Source organism: Microcaecilia unicolor, chromosome 1, assembly GCF_901765095.1.
Source record: "Microcaecilia unicolor chromosome 1, aMicUni1.1, whole genome shotgun sequence".
Lineage (NCBI taxonomy): Eukaryota > Metazoa > Chordata > Amphibia > Gymnophiona > Siphonopidae > Microcaecilia > Microcaecilia unicolor.
The window spans coordinates 297186440-297201071 of NC_044031.1; positions in this window are offsets into that span (position 1 = coordinate 297186440).

Genomic DNA, 14632 nt, shown 5'->3' on the forward strand with positions numbered 1-14632 from the left:
TTGAAGAGAGAAGGAGCAGGGGAAGGAGGGATCTCACAGGCCTTGTGGCTTGTTGAAAGCATTGATCCCTTTAAGATTGTGTTCAGAAGTATTGGAGGAAAAATATCAGCTCTCATGACATTATTTTCCTGGAAAAGTGCAGATTGTGATATTCAATGCAAATAGCATCACTTACTTCATGAGGTGGCTTGCATGTATTTGCACGCTGTTTATCTCATTATATGGGCCATGGTACCTTTAATGAGTGTTAAGGTAAAATAATGCACGATTTTGCCATTGAATGTGCATTAAAGAGCATAAACTGTGTGTTATTTTCTTAACAAGTTAGCAACTATTCTCCTGAATATTGTTAATTTGTTAATGCTTTATTTATTTATTTTGTTTGTTTGTTAGGTATGTTGGTTAGGCAGTTAAATAAGATTTATCTATTTTATTCTTACTCCATGTATTTATGTTAAGCTGTAGCAGAAAATCAAGTTTTTATAAACAAAATCAACCCTTCCAATTTATTCCTCATGCATTGGTATACACTTTCTTTTGATATTTCTAATGTTACCAGTGGTGATTTTGTTTCCAATTCACAGACAGTATTATATGTGAAGAAGGATGTGCCTCAACACGGGCCTTACTCCTCAGGAGTCCCAAATTATACTTACAGTGACAAAATACTAACAATTCCACCACAAAGAAGATGAGAAGTATCTTAAAAAATAACAACATAAACAAAAGCTGGCATGTGTCAACCAGCATATACTAAGAGATTTAGCAACATATGCAAGTGATTTTACAATACATAATGTATTTTATGAATTATGCATGGTAAAAGAAATTAGTGTGTATATGCATGGCCATATTTTCAAAGAAAGGTTTTCTCTTTTTTATTTTTCATACAAGAGGGTTTGAATTGAAAAGTGATAAGTGAAATATGAAGATTCCCAAAACATTTGTTTTGTTTTGTTTCTTTTCCTTTTGATGCTGTTGCTTTCTCTTTGTTATTCCTAGCACCCCTCCTTTTTATATAATATGTATTAATTATTATGTTTCTATAATTTTAAGGAACTTTACCCCCCCCCCCCCCTTTTACAAAGCCACGCAGCAATGCCGACACAGCCCATTCAAAGTGAATGGGCTGTGTCGGCATTAGTGCAGCTTTGTAAACAGGGGATTAAGAGACAGACAGAACAGAACTGGTAAACGTGGAGAGGAATTTTCAATATGACGTCCAAATAAATAAATAAATAAATAAATAAATAAATAAATAAATGTTTATCTCAAAACATCTAGAAAAACACAGTATAACAGATCTGTCAATGTTCAAAAATATCCCCACAAAAACATCTGCAATAAAAACGCACCACAGATTGACATAGACATCATCAGATAGTCATATCCACCAATGGAAAATAATCTCAGAAAATGTCTACATGTGAAAGTGGTCCCACGCTGAAAAAACATTGTCTGTCAATGTCAGGATATCCCCTACATCTATATATGGTGCTGCATGTGGAAATGCATTTTCCATACTGTCTCAACCATGTCTCTGAGAAGGGAGCCCAGCTTCACAGCAGAAGAGTCTTAGCTCCTTGTCCTCCTGTGCCTCACACACAGGAGAGAAATCATGAAGAGGCATCATCACCTGCCACCAGCCATGTGGAAGAACCACACCTTGGCAGGATCACATGCAATGAGTTGGCGAGAAGGCCATCAGGTCCCCTCCTCTGCTTAAAATGCCAGAATATGTCCCCCATGCCCAGAGGCCCCTCCCCCATCCAAGACTATAATAAAGGTCTGCGTATCTCTGACACTCCCCTACTTATGTATAGATGCCAAGTCACATAGTTCCAGGCTGGTCATCTTTAGACAGTCGTGGACCTATCACCACACCATCCTGCTGCCTTATAGGGACTTGCAGCACTGATTTCAATGGGCAGCATCATGGTCTAAACCAGTGATAGATGGTTTGCCCCAGATCTATTGAAACTAAAATGAGAAAGCAGAAAACTGGAATGCAAATGTAATAAAGATAAATCCAATCTATCTAGGGCCAACTGGCGAGTGGCAGTCCATACCTGCAAAAAAGCTACAATTTTAGCCAGGAAAAAATATTTTTCAGAGTGATTCAAAAAGGGAGATGTAATATGAAACAGTTGTTCTCCATTGTCAATTCGCTTACTACACCTTCAAAAGACGTTGGGATAGAGGAACTTCCCACAGCTAACAAATTTGCCATATACTTCCAAGACAAAGTTAATAAGCTCAGAGTTGGTCTCTCCCTTGCCACTGACAACGATCTTGATTTGCTGGTCTCCTAAAGAAGGCATCCCTGCAAATACAACTTGGAAAGAACGTGATACTACACAGTGGTCTGTCTTTTCCAAACTATTCTCAAAATATGTGCCCTCTTATTGCATACTAGATATCTGCCCTTCCTACATAATAAATACAGCCCCATCATCATTCCATGCCAATGCTCACTCATGGATCGAACAACAACTGTCACGGGGAATCTTCCCAAAATGTTTGGCCGAAATCATCATCACACCAATACCTAAAGATCCCAACCAACCTAGGCAAATAGTTTCTAATTATAGACTAGCAGCCTCCATTCCATTCTTTACTAAGTTAATGGAAGGAATGGCGACTTTGCAGCTCAATCACTACTTGGACTTGCAGAATATCCTTCCAGCATCTCAATCCAGATTCTGTGCGCTTTTCAGCACAGAAACAGTTTTGTGTTCCATGTTGGACCATGTCCAACTATTGCTAAGTGAAGGAAGAAGCACACTGCTACTCCAATTTGATTTCTTCTCAGCATTCGATCTAGTGGACCACACTGTCTTACAATAGAACTTCGAGGAAATGGGAGTCATAGGAAATGTTTTAAAGTGGTTCAGAGGCTTCATGGAAAGTAGGTCGTACAGGGTCAAACTGCACACAGACTTATCCCTGAACTGAAGTTATAGGTGTGGGGTCCCACAGGGCTCCCCTCTCTGTCCAGTACTGTTTAATGTTTTTTCTTCAATCCCTAAGTTCACAGTTAGACAGAACTGTCTTTCTCCATTACATCTACGCTGATGATATTTCAGTGTTAATTGTCATCCAATCAACCTTCAAAATTGGTGTATCCAGGGTCCAACAATGTATCATCAACCTACTAGAAAAATGGATGTATGGGCTTAAGTTAAAGCTCAATACAGAACACATATTATGTTTCAACTCAAAACAAATCCCCAAGACGATTACCAACAATCATAGAAACATAGAAACATGACGGCAGATAAAGGCCATATGACTCATCCAGTCTGCCCATCCTCTGTAACCCCTAATTCTTCCTGTTCCTAAGCGATCCCATATGCTTATCCCATGCCTTTTTAAATTCTGGAACAATCCTCAACTCCACCACCTCCACCAGGAGGCCATTCCACGCCTCCACCACCCTTTCTGTGAAATAATACTTCCTTAGGTTACTCCTAAGCCTATTCCCTCTTAACTTTGTCATATGCCCCCTCATTCCAGAGCTCTCCTTCATTTGAAAAGGCTCTCTTCCTGTACATAAATGCCCTTGAGATATTTAAATGTTTCTATCATGTCTCCTCTCTCCCTCCTCTCTTCCAGCATATACATGTTGAGGTTCATAAGCTTGTCCCTATAATTTTTGCATTCAAGACCGCTTACTAATTTTGTAGCCGCCCTCTGGACCGACTCCATCCTGTTTATATCTTTCCGTAGGTGCCGTTTCCAGACCTGCACGCAGTACTGCAAATGAGGCCTCACCAGAGACTTATACAATTGAACTATCACCTCTTTTTCCTGCTGGTCATGCTTCTCTTTATGCACCCAAGCATCCTTCTGGCTTTGGCCGTCGCTTTTTCTACCTGTTTGAAAACTTTAAGGTCAACAGACACAACATGCATCACATCTGTGGCTACCTGCCTTCTTGTCATGTCATCTCATAGGTTAGATAAACCAATATCTTCCAGCCACCCCTGCATAGTGCTGCCCACCTGAATTACACAAGCTATGCAGAATGTGTCTGACTCAAATGTACACTATGTTTACACAAAGGTCACCTTCCAGCACTAGCCCATCAGCAGCAGGAGGAGCAGGTGGAGAGAGTGGAAGAGGAGAAGGAGCCTCTCCTGCCCCCGGCTGCCCATAGCCCCCCCCCCCCCATCAGCCAGCCTGTGCCCAGCCTGCAGCTAACTAGCCAGCCACCCACCCACAGAAGAGGGCGTCCAGCAAGCAGTGGTGTTCAAAGACCCTGGCCAGTGTGAGGTTCCTCACTCCTCACCCCAGGGGCAGATGCTGCAGGAGCCAGAGGAGGAGGGGGAGGAGTAGGAAGCGGCTGAGGACCTTATGGAGATATGCCCCTGTTGGAGGGGGATAAAGCAGCAGCAGAAGTGCTACACAGCTTCTGCCCACACTGCCACTGCATTCATCCATCCTTTAACACCACTCATAACATGCACCTGAAGCACCTCTTCTTAAACATCTTTTTCTGGGCAGTTCGTTCCTTGGACATTTTCTGAGCAGATGTTTTGATTATGGTAAATTTTGGCAGATTCGCCAGAAGAACGCCTATCTGGCCCTTTTCAGACATCCATCTGTTTTGAAAATGAGCAGCATATTTGCCAACCTTCTTGTCAAAATCACTTGAAGGTGATGAATGAAATATTTGCTAATAATGAAATTGAGTTTATATATTATTCTACATTTTTAACACATAAAATCAATCTAGAATATTACTCATTCTTGTAAAGTATTATATTGAACATCCAATCCAACAGCACAGATAAAACAAGGGTAAATAGTTTAAAAATCTTCTCCACATTTTAAAGTCAAAAACTCCTTAGTGATTCAAATTAGCATTTGAGTATGAGTCTTTGATGTCCATACAGTAAAATGAGCCCTAACCACCACTGTGGAGCCTCAATCAAACATAGCTGAAGTCACGTCTCCTAAATATCATAGTAACATGAAATAGAAAACAGAAGTGCTTGAGCCTAACTACACAGACAAATAGAAAAAAATATAGATAAGAAAAAAAAATTATAAGCATAGTCAAATGTAATCAACTAATACTAATAAGATAGGGTTCCTTTTACTAAAGTTCGGCCAAGTTTTAGAGTCACTATGGATTGGTAAATGGGCCTACATTTGGACACTGGGAAAAAAAATCAGTGCTCAGTGCTATTCTATATAGGGCACTCTGGGTTGAGTATTTTTTATTTATTTATTTACGTCAATTTATATACCGTATCTTATTGCTACTGCAAGACAGAACGGTTTACAATTTATAAAATAAAAGAAGCAATACAATATGTACAGGTTGGACAAACATTAGAACTCCAGTCATTACAGGAAAGCACAGCAAACCCACAAACTAGCTACTTAAGATGAAAAACAGTATAACTCATGATTTAGTATAAAGGAGAGCACCGCAAATACAAGATTAAATACATAATAAAATCGACACAGACAAACAATACAGTTTTGATTTAATATATATTACAGATGCCCATTTATAACCTTTCTTCCATTATTCTAAATTCTGTTCTACATAATTTATAAAGTAGAAGGTTTTCAAAAGTTTCCGAAAATGAAAGTAAGATTTCTCATGTCTGATCTCTTTTGGAAGGCCATTCCAAAGAGAGGGAGACAAATAGAAGAATAGTATGTAGCGCTGATTCCTGCAGCTAAAATAAGGCACCAAGACTTACACCTGCTGAAAACAGGTGTAAATCCAGGCGTGCAAACTGGGCATGCATTCCCCAATTCTGTGATACTCAATGTCCATGATCTTCCCATGCCCCCTTTGGGATGAGCATGACATAATTTAGGTGTGGTTCTTTATAGAATTGTGCATAGGTAGTTCCATGCAAAACACTAGTGTAAATTAATGCCAATTATTGAGTGTTAATGGCTCATTAATTTAGTTGTGCTTACAACTCAGAATTAAGCCCATATTTTGGCAACCTTTATAGAATCCAGGTGTATATGTTAAGAACATAGGAGCATAAGCATTGTCATACTGGGATAGGCCAAAGGTCCATCATGCTCATTATCCTATTTCAAACAGTGGCTAATCCAGGTCACAAGTACGTGGCAAGATCCCGAAACAATAAAACAGATCTTATGCTGCTTATCCTAGAATATGCAGTGGATTTTCCCATGTCCATCTTAATAATGGCTTATGAACTTTTCTTTTAGGAAATTATCCAGACCTTTTTTAAACACTGCCAAGCTAGCTGCTTTTACCACATTTTCTAGCAACAAATTCCAGAGTTTAATTACTTGATGAGTTAAGAAATATTTTCTCCAATTTGTTTTAAATTTACTACTTGGTATCTTCTTTGCATGCCCCCTAGTCCTAGTATTTTTGGAAAGAGTAAACAAGCGATTAATGTCTACCTGTTCCACTCCACTCAGTATTTTATGTATCTCTATCATATCTACCCTCACTCGTATCTTCTCCAAGCTGAAGAGCCCTAGCCATTTTATCCTTTCCTCATAGGGAAGTCATCCCATCCCCTTTATAATTTTCATTGCACTTCTCTGTACATTTCCTAATTCCACTATATCTTCTTTGAGCTGCAGTAACCAGAACTGCACACGGTATTCGAGGTGCAGTCGCACCATGGGGTGATACAAAGGCATTATAACATCCTCATTTTTGTTTTCCATTCTTTTCCTAATACCTACCATTCTAATCGCTTTCTTAGCCACCGCAGCACACTGAGCAGAGGGTTTCAACGTATCATCAACAACGACGCCTAGATCCCTTTCCTGGTTGGTAACTCTTAACTTGGAACTGTGCATTACGTAGCTATAACTCTGGTTCCTGTTTCCCATATGCATCACTTTACACTTGCTCACATTAAACTTTATCTGCCATTAGACGGCCAGTCTCATAAGGTCCTCTTGTAATTTTTCACAATCCTCTTGCGATTTAACAACTTTGAATAACTTTGTGTCATCAGCAAATTTAATTACCTCACTAGTTACTCCCATCTCTAGATTATTTATAAATATGTTAAAAAGGAGCATTCCTAGCACATGCCCCATGGGGAACCCAACTATCTACCCTTCTCCATTGAGAATACTGACCATTTAACCCTACTCTCTGTTTTCTATCTTTTAACCAGTTTTTAATCCACAATAGAACACTACTTCCTATCCCATGACTTTCTAATTTCCTCAGGAGTCTTTCATGAGGTACTTTGTCAATTGCCTTTTGAAAATCCAGATACTCAATATTGACCGGCTCAGCTTTATCCACATGTTTATTCACCCCTTCAAAGAAATGTAGTAGATTGGTGAGGCAATATTTCTTTTGAATAAATCCATGTTGGCTTTGTCTCGTTAATCTATGCTTTTGTATAGCCCTGTAATTTTGTTCTTTTTATAATAGTCTTTATAATAGTCTCTACCATTTTGCCTGGCACTGTGTGGCAAATGTAAAACATCTGCATTTAATGTAGAGGATGTGCTCAGCATCTGCCTATGCAGTTAACACAGATTAAATGCATTAAAGATAATACAGATGCACTTAGCACCATCTATTCTTTAAGCAGTTAACATAGGAATTAGCACATGCTAAGGGAATAATTCTAAAAAGTAGGTGCTATCACTGACATATGAATTACAAGGTAGATATTCAGCCAATGGCAGTGATTGATTTCATATAATTTTTTTTTTATCTGCCTCCAACATTAACCGTGGATGTTCAATGCTGGCCGTGTCCGGGCATCGGCATTGAATATCTGTGTTTAGGTGGCTGCCTAAGCAAAAACCTATAATGATAAGAATGATTTTTATGCAGTCTGATTTGGCCACTTAACTTTTGAGGTTAAGTGGTGAATATTGGCACTTAATGGCATAAGGGCCGACTCCCCTCCTTGACTGTCCACAAAAGAGCCCGCTTTGAGTTTGGTGATTAGTTGTTGATATTCAGCAACACTAACCAGTTATGCAACATTATCAATGAATAGACCTACACAGGTGATTTAAACAGCCAGGAGTGTCTCCTGACTGTTTAAATCACTTTGAACATCAACCTATACATGTATAAAGGATAAGAATAATGACAAATGTGTGCATAAATGCCAAACATCTGCACTATTCTGTAAATACACATATATCTTACATAGCACATATTTGACATATAGGTGCAAACATAGCTAGAGTTTGAGTGAGACTCACACTGATTTGCGTAACTTATAGAATACAATAAGCTATGAATGTATTTCTGGCATTTGGGCATAGCCACTTATGCTATGATTCTATAAGGAATGTTCAAAGTGGGCACATATGTTTCCTTTATAGAATAAGTAGCACGTAGGCACACTGTTACTGAATTGCCCTTCTTGTGTCAACCTGTTTCATTAACTGTTCACCCTTGCTAATTCCTGCATTAGCTGCATTAAAACAACTTAGTAAAACAACCCCTTAGTTTGAAAAAATAGGCATAAATGATGCCAACATTGTAGTCCCTAATCCATTTACATAAGTACATAAGTATTGTCACACTGGGACAGACCAAAGGTCCATCAAACCCTGCATCCTGTTTCCAACAGTGGCCAATCCAGGTCACAAATACCTGGCAAGATCCCAAAAAAGGTTCAATACATTTTATGCTGCTTATCCCAGAAATAAGCAGTGGATTTTCCCCAAGTCAATTTAATAATGGTCTATGGACTTTTCCTTTAGGAAGTCATTCAGACCTTTTTTAAACCCTGCTAAGCTAACAACCTTTACCACATTCTCTGGCAACGAATTCCAGAGTTTAATTACACGTTGAGTGAAAAACATTTTTCTATGATTCGTAATAAATTTACTGCTTTGTAGCTTCATCGAATGCCCCCTAGTCCTAGTATTTTTGGAAAGAGTAAACAAACAATTCACGTCTACCCATTCCACTCCACTCATTATTTTATAGACCTCTATCATATTTACCCTTAGCCAACTTTTCTCCAAGTTGAAGAGCCCTAGATGGTTCAGCCTTGCCTCATTCTGCTGACTATCTAATAGTTGCAAAGCTAACATATTCCACCAAATAAATTAAAAATAAAACCTTTTTTTTCTACATTTGTTGTCTGGGTACTTTATTTTTCTAAGCATGTTGTGTCCCATTTCTTCTTTTCTGCTTTCTCTCTGTCTTCTGCTCTCTTTCTAGTGGAAGTCCTTTCTCCACTTTCTTTCTTTCTGTCACTGGCATGTTTACTCTCTCTATTTTCTGTCTACCCACTCAAAGTTTACCATCTTGGTACCTATGAACTTGCAACCTCTTCCTCTCACCTCCTAAGCTTCCCTGTCTTGCTCCTTCCCTGGTCTCCTATTCCCATCTCATTCATCCATTCTCCATTAGTGTACTTCTACACCCAGTACTTACAATCCTCCTCTCACTCATCCAGGGGTGTAGCCAGACATCGTGGTGGGAGGGGGCCAGAGCCCGAAGTGGAGAAGGCACATTTTATTCTGCCGCCCCACCGCCTCAGCCCCCCACCACCTCGCCACTCCCCCTCACCTCCTCACCGCTTCCCCTCACCACCTCATCGCTCCCCCCGCTGCAGCCCACAGTAGCAAATACCTTTCCTGTTGGGGGTCCCCAGACCCCAGCAGCTGAAGCCTTCTTCAGCACTGGTTTGCGTTCGCTGCCCTGCTTGTTCTTCTCGCTGACGTCCTGTGCACGCTCCTTTAAGTGAAACCGAGCATGCTCAATTTCACTTAAAGGAACGTGCAGGACATTAGGAGGAAGAAAGAGCACAGGGTAGGGAACGTGGCACGCTGGAGACTGGCACAGAAGGCGGCTTCGGCTGGCGGGGGTTGGGGACCCCTGCCAGCAAAACCAGGCACTAGGATGAAAATTTGGGGGGCCCAGGCCCCCGTGGCCCCACCTAGCTACGCCACTGCACTCATCTCCTTGAGAACTCCCGTGGCCCCTCACACATGGTTCCACTATGCCAAGCATCTCCCCTTCTTCTCCCTTCTTACATTTTTGTAGCCCAGCATTGCCTTATCTCCCCACACCTATGGTCCAGCATTTCCCTATCTCCTCTCCCTTCCCTTTCACATCTAATGTCCAAGAACTCCTCCCTTTATGTTCCAGCATTTCCCTGTTCTCTCTCCCTTCTCCTCCACCCCCTATGGTTCAGCAACTCTCTTCTCCTTTCCCCTTTATGGTTCAGCAACTCCATGTCTCCTCTCCTTTCCCCTCCACTCTCATGGTCCAGCAACATTCTCCCACTTCACCCTCAAGGTCCAGCAACTCCCTGTGTCCTCTCTCCTTCCTCTTCCTTTATGGTCCTGCAACTCCCTGTATCCTCTCCTTCCTTCCACATTTTGATCCAGCCATTTTCTGTCCCCCCCCCTCTCTCTCCCTTTCTCCTTATTGTCTTACAGTTTTCTGTCCCCTCCCTCTCTCCCCCCACAAAAAAAAAAATGTAGCTTCAATGTTCAGCAGAGCAGATCATTCTAGTTTCAGGGTCCTCAAGTCCAAAGGTTGGAAACAGAGCAGCTGTTTGTAATTTGGCTGTTATAAGTAGAGAAACTCCTACTGTAGAGGATTTTTAATAGGATTCTTCTCATAATCAGAATGAATTAAAGAACAAGATGTTTAGTAACATTCTGAATAAACTTGCACCTGTGAGTGAAATTCAGATAAATCCACATTTTATTTATTTATTTATTGGGATTTATTAACCACCTTTATGAAGAGATTCACCCATTCATTTTCAAAGAATGAGTTGGTTTCACGAAGGCCTTCTTTTCTTTTTAATATCAGTCTCTTCTCTGAGAAAGGACGTGGATGCAATTCTGCTTAGCTGATCTGGACTGGGCCACTGTGGTTAAGGTTAAATGAAATTCCCTTATAAAGTATAGGGATGGGTCAAAATAAAATTTTGTGGGCAAATAAATTTTGTTTAGTTTAGTTTCTTGTGTTTGTGAGTTATTTCATTTAAAAATAAATCTTCATTCCAGGGCATTTTTTTTATATTATACACTATTTATCAAAAGACACCTGTTAAACAATCTTGAGCACCATTCTTCAATAGGCACCTATTGAACACTTCAGTTGGAGTCTACTGAAGCAATAGGAGCCTACCAAGCACGCCAATAGGCACCTGTTGATCCATACAGCACACTATTAATGACATTAGCAACCTGGAATTTTATTTCTCCCTCTATGTTAAGGATAAAAAAGGGGGTGAGGTCTCTGTGAGACTGGAGAACTGGGCATCCAAAAGACAAATGAAATTTAATGTAAACATGTGCATAGTGATGCACATTGGAAAAAGTAAGCCAAGTTATAGTTACAAAATACTAGATTCCACATTAGAGGTAGCCACCCAGGAAAGACCTAGGTGTCACTGGGGACAATCCTCCAGATGCTATACAATTCTACACACAAATTTAACAATGCTGCTAAACTTAATTGTTTAACGAGCCTATTAATTGGCAAATAAGAAGCAATTGTCAGCACTAATTGGCACTAATTAGAATTTACATGTGCAACTTTCTAACCATATTCTGTAAAGTGATGCTTGTAAATTCTAAGGGGTTCTTTAACAAAGGCACGCTGAAAAATGACTTGCGGTATTGTAGGTGTGGATTTTGGGTGAACCAATCCATTTTTCAGCGTGTCTGTAAAAAATACCTTTTTAAAATTTTTGCCGAAAATGAACGTGTGGCAAAATCAAAATTGCCACGCATCAATTTTGGGTCTGCGACCTTACCACCAGCCATTGACCTAGTGGTAAAGTCTCACATGGTAACCGGGCAGTAATGACCTACACACGCCAAATGCCACTTGGCACACATCTGATATGCGCATCCGGAACTAAAATTATTTTTCAGCCGCATGTATTGGACATGCGCCAAAAATGAAATTAGCCCAAGAGCCACGCAGTGGCCAGGCAGTAACTCCATTTTGGCGCGCATTGGGCGTGTGTAGAGCCTTACGCAGCTTAGTAAAAGGGCCCCTAATTTATACATAGGTCTGGGTGCTATGCATATTCTATAAACCATGTCTAATGTTAGGTGCAGGTTATAGAATAACATTAAGCATGTTTTTGCCATTCCATTACACGCATTAATGAATGCAAAGAAATAGCGAAGTAATGCTAAAAAAAATTGTTATGCAAATTATATATATTTTTATTTATTTATTTGTTGCATTTGTATCCCACATTTTCCCACTTATTTGCAGACTCAATGTGGCTTACAATATTCCACCCTGGTTATTGCCATAGCAGAGTAAAGATACAATTAATAATTACTGAAGAATATATGTAACAAATGAGATAAAGCATTAGTTATAACGGGATCAATAATAAAATGACAGTTAAAGTTGTAATGCACTAAAGTTCAGGTGATGGGTCATTGTGGTATGTTCTATTGAAGAGATAAGTCTTCAGTGATTTCAGAAAGTTGATTAGGTCGCTTATTATTTTCACATCAAGTGGTTATGCATTCCAAAGCTGCGTTCCTATGTAGGAAAAACTGGATGCATGTATTAATTTATATTTTAGTCCTTTGCAGCTAGGAAAGTGAAGATTTAGGAATGTGCGCAAAGATCTGTTAGGTCTGACATGTAGACCAGAGCATCTCCATAAATACCTTTATGAATCAGGATGCAAACCTTGAACGTGATACGTTCTCTAAGTGGAAGCCAATGCAATTTTTCTCTTAAGGGTGTGGCACTTTCAAATTTTGTTTTTCCAAATATGAGTCTGGCTGCAGTGTTTTGGGCTGTTTGAAGTTTCTTGATAATTTGTTCTTTACAGCCAGTGTAAATTGCATTGCAGCAGTCTAGCAGGCTTATTTTCAAAGCACTTTGGGAGGCTAAGTTCCATAGGTTTCTATGGAACTTTGGGAGGCTAAGTGCTTTGAAAATACACCTCTAGGTGACTTAGCACAAGTGATTGTACCAGACTGCGGAATATGTCCCTTGGGATGAAAAGGTCTTATTCTTTTGAGTTTCCACATTGAGTGGAACATTTTCTTTGTTACGTTCTTCGCATGGCTTTCCAATGTGAGGTTACGGTCAATAGTGACTCCAAGGATTTTCAAGCTATCTGAGACAGGTAGGGAGAAGTTTGGTGTGGTTATCGTAGTGGTTTTATTTATATTATATTGTGATGATAGGATGAGACATTGTGTTTTTTCGGCATTAAGTTTCAATTGAAATGCATCCGCCCAAGAGTTCATAATTTCGAAGCTCTGGTAAATGTTATTAGTGATTTCATTTAAATCATGTTTGAATGGGATGTAGATCGTCGCATCATCTGCGTATATGTATGGATTGAGGCCTTGGTTAGATAACGATTTGGCCAGTGGTGTCATCATTAGATTAAAGAGAGTCGGTGATAGTGGTGATCCCTGGGGAACTCCACATTCAGGTTTCCATGGAGCTGATGTAATTGAATTAAATTTCATTTGATATGTTCTTGCAGTTAGGAAACCTCTAAAACAGCTAAGCATGTTTCCTCCAACTCCGAAGTATTCTAAGATGTTTAGCAGTATTTCGTGACTCACCATGTCGAATGCACTAGACATGCCAAACTGCAGGAGAAGTATATTGTTGCCCATTGCAACTGCTTGTTTAAATTTATTTAGAAGAGTAGTTAATACTGTTTCAGTACTGTGGTTGGACCTAAATCCTGATTGAAAGTGATGAAGAATAGAGAATTTGTTTATGTAGTTGTTGAGTTGTTTATTTACCATACCTTCCATTTATATGCAGTTAATTGGCACTAACAAACTGAAAGCAACGGGAAGACTATGCCAATCATGCACATAAAGGGTTTGTGTTAAGCGTGGCTCTTGTGCTCATGCTCAGACAAACCAGAAGTGCAAGATTATTTTCTACTCCTGTGTATTCTCAATTTCCTAATGATCTAGAGAGGGTTTCTATGTCCAAGGTGATTACATTTTTAGGTAGAGCGATGTATATGTGTGTGTGTGTGTGTGTATGTATATATGTGTGGTATCAGGCAAGTTTCCAGCAGACAGTTCCCACCCTCCAATTCCCTCCAGAGACAATTCCCACCTAGGACAATTCCCCCCCCCCCCCCCGGGACAATTCCCACTTAAGGGGGACATTTCCCACCAAGGACTCCCCCCCCCCCCCCGGTTATTTCCCACCCTCCCTAACTTTTTTTTTTTTACCAACTGTATTTTCTTTCTTTTATCAGGTCCCATAAGTTCTGGCAGTGCTTTTTTTTACGGCATCTGGAACAAGGTTAGAAAAGCAGACGGATGTACACAGAGGACGTATAATGGAATAACTTTTCATAGGTACAGTAATAATTTATTATACATTGTAATCAGTGTGCCATTTTGAGGGGCTGAATTAGGTTGAAACCTAGTTTGGGGGATTATAGGGGGGCAATGCCCCTCACCACATGAACTGCAGTTTGAATTTATCTATTTATTTATTTGTTTATGACATTTAGAACTCAGATTAAACATTAATTAGGTTGAAACCTAGTTTGGGAGCCAGTGGAAGGCATTGCTCCACCTCACAAACTGCATGTCTGGAAGGGGAAAGGGATGTGTAAAAGATAATGTTGTGGGGGGGGGGGGGTGAGGGGTTACTGCCCCCCCCCCCCCAAACGATCTGGAAGAGAAC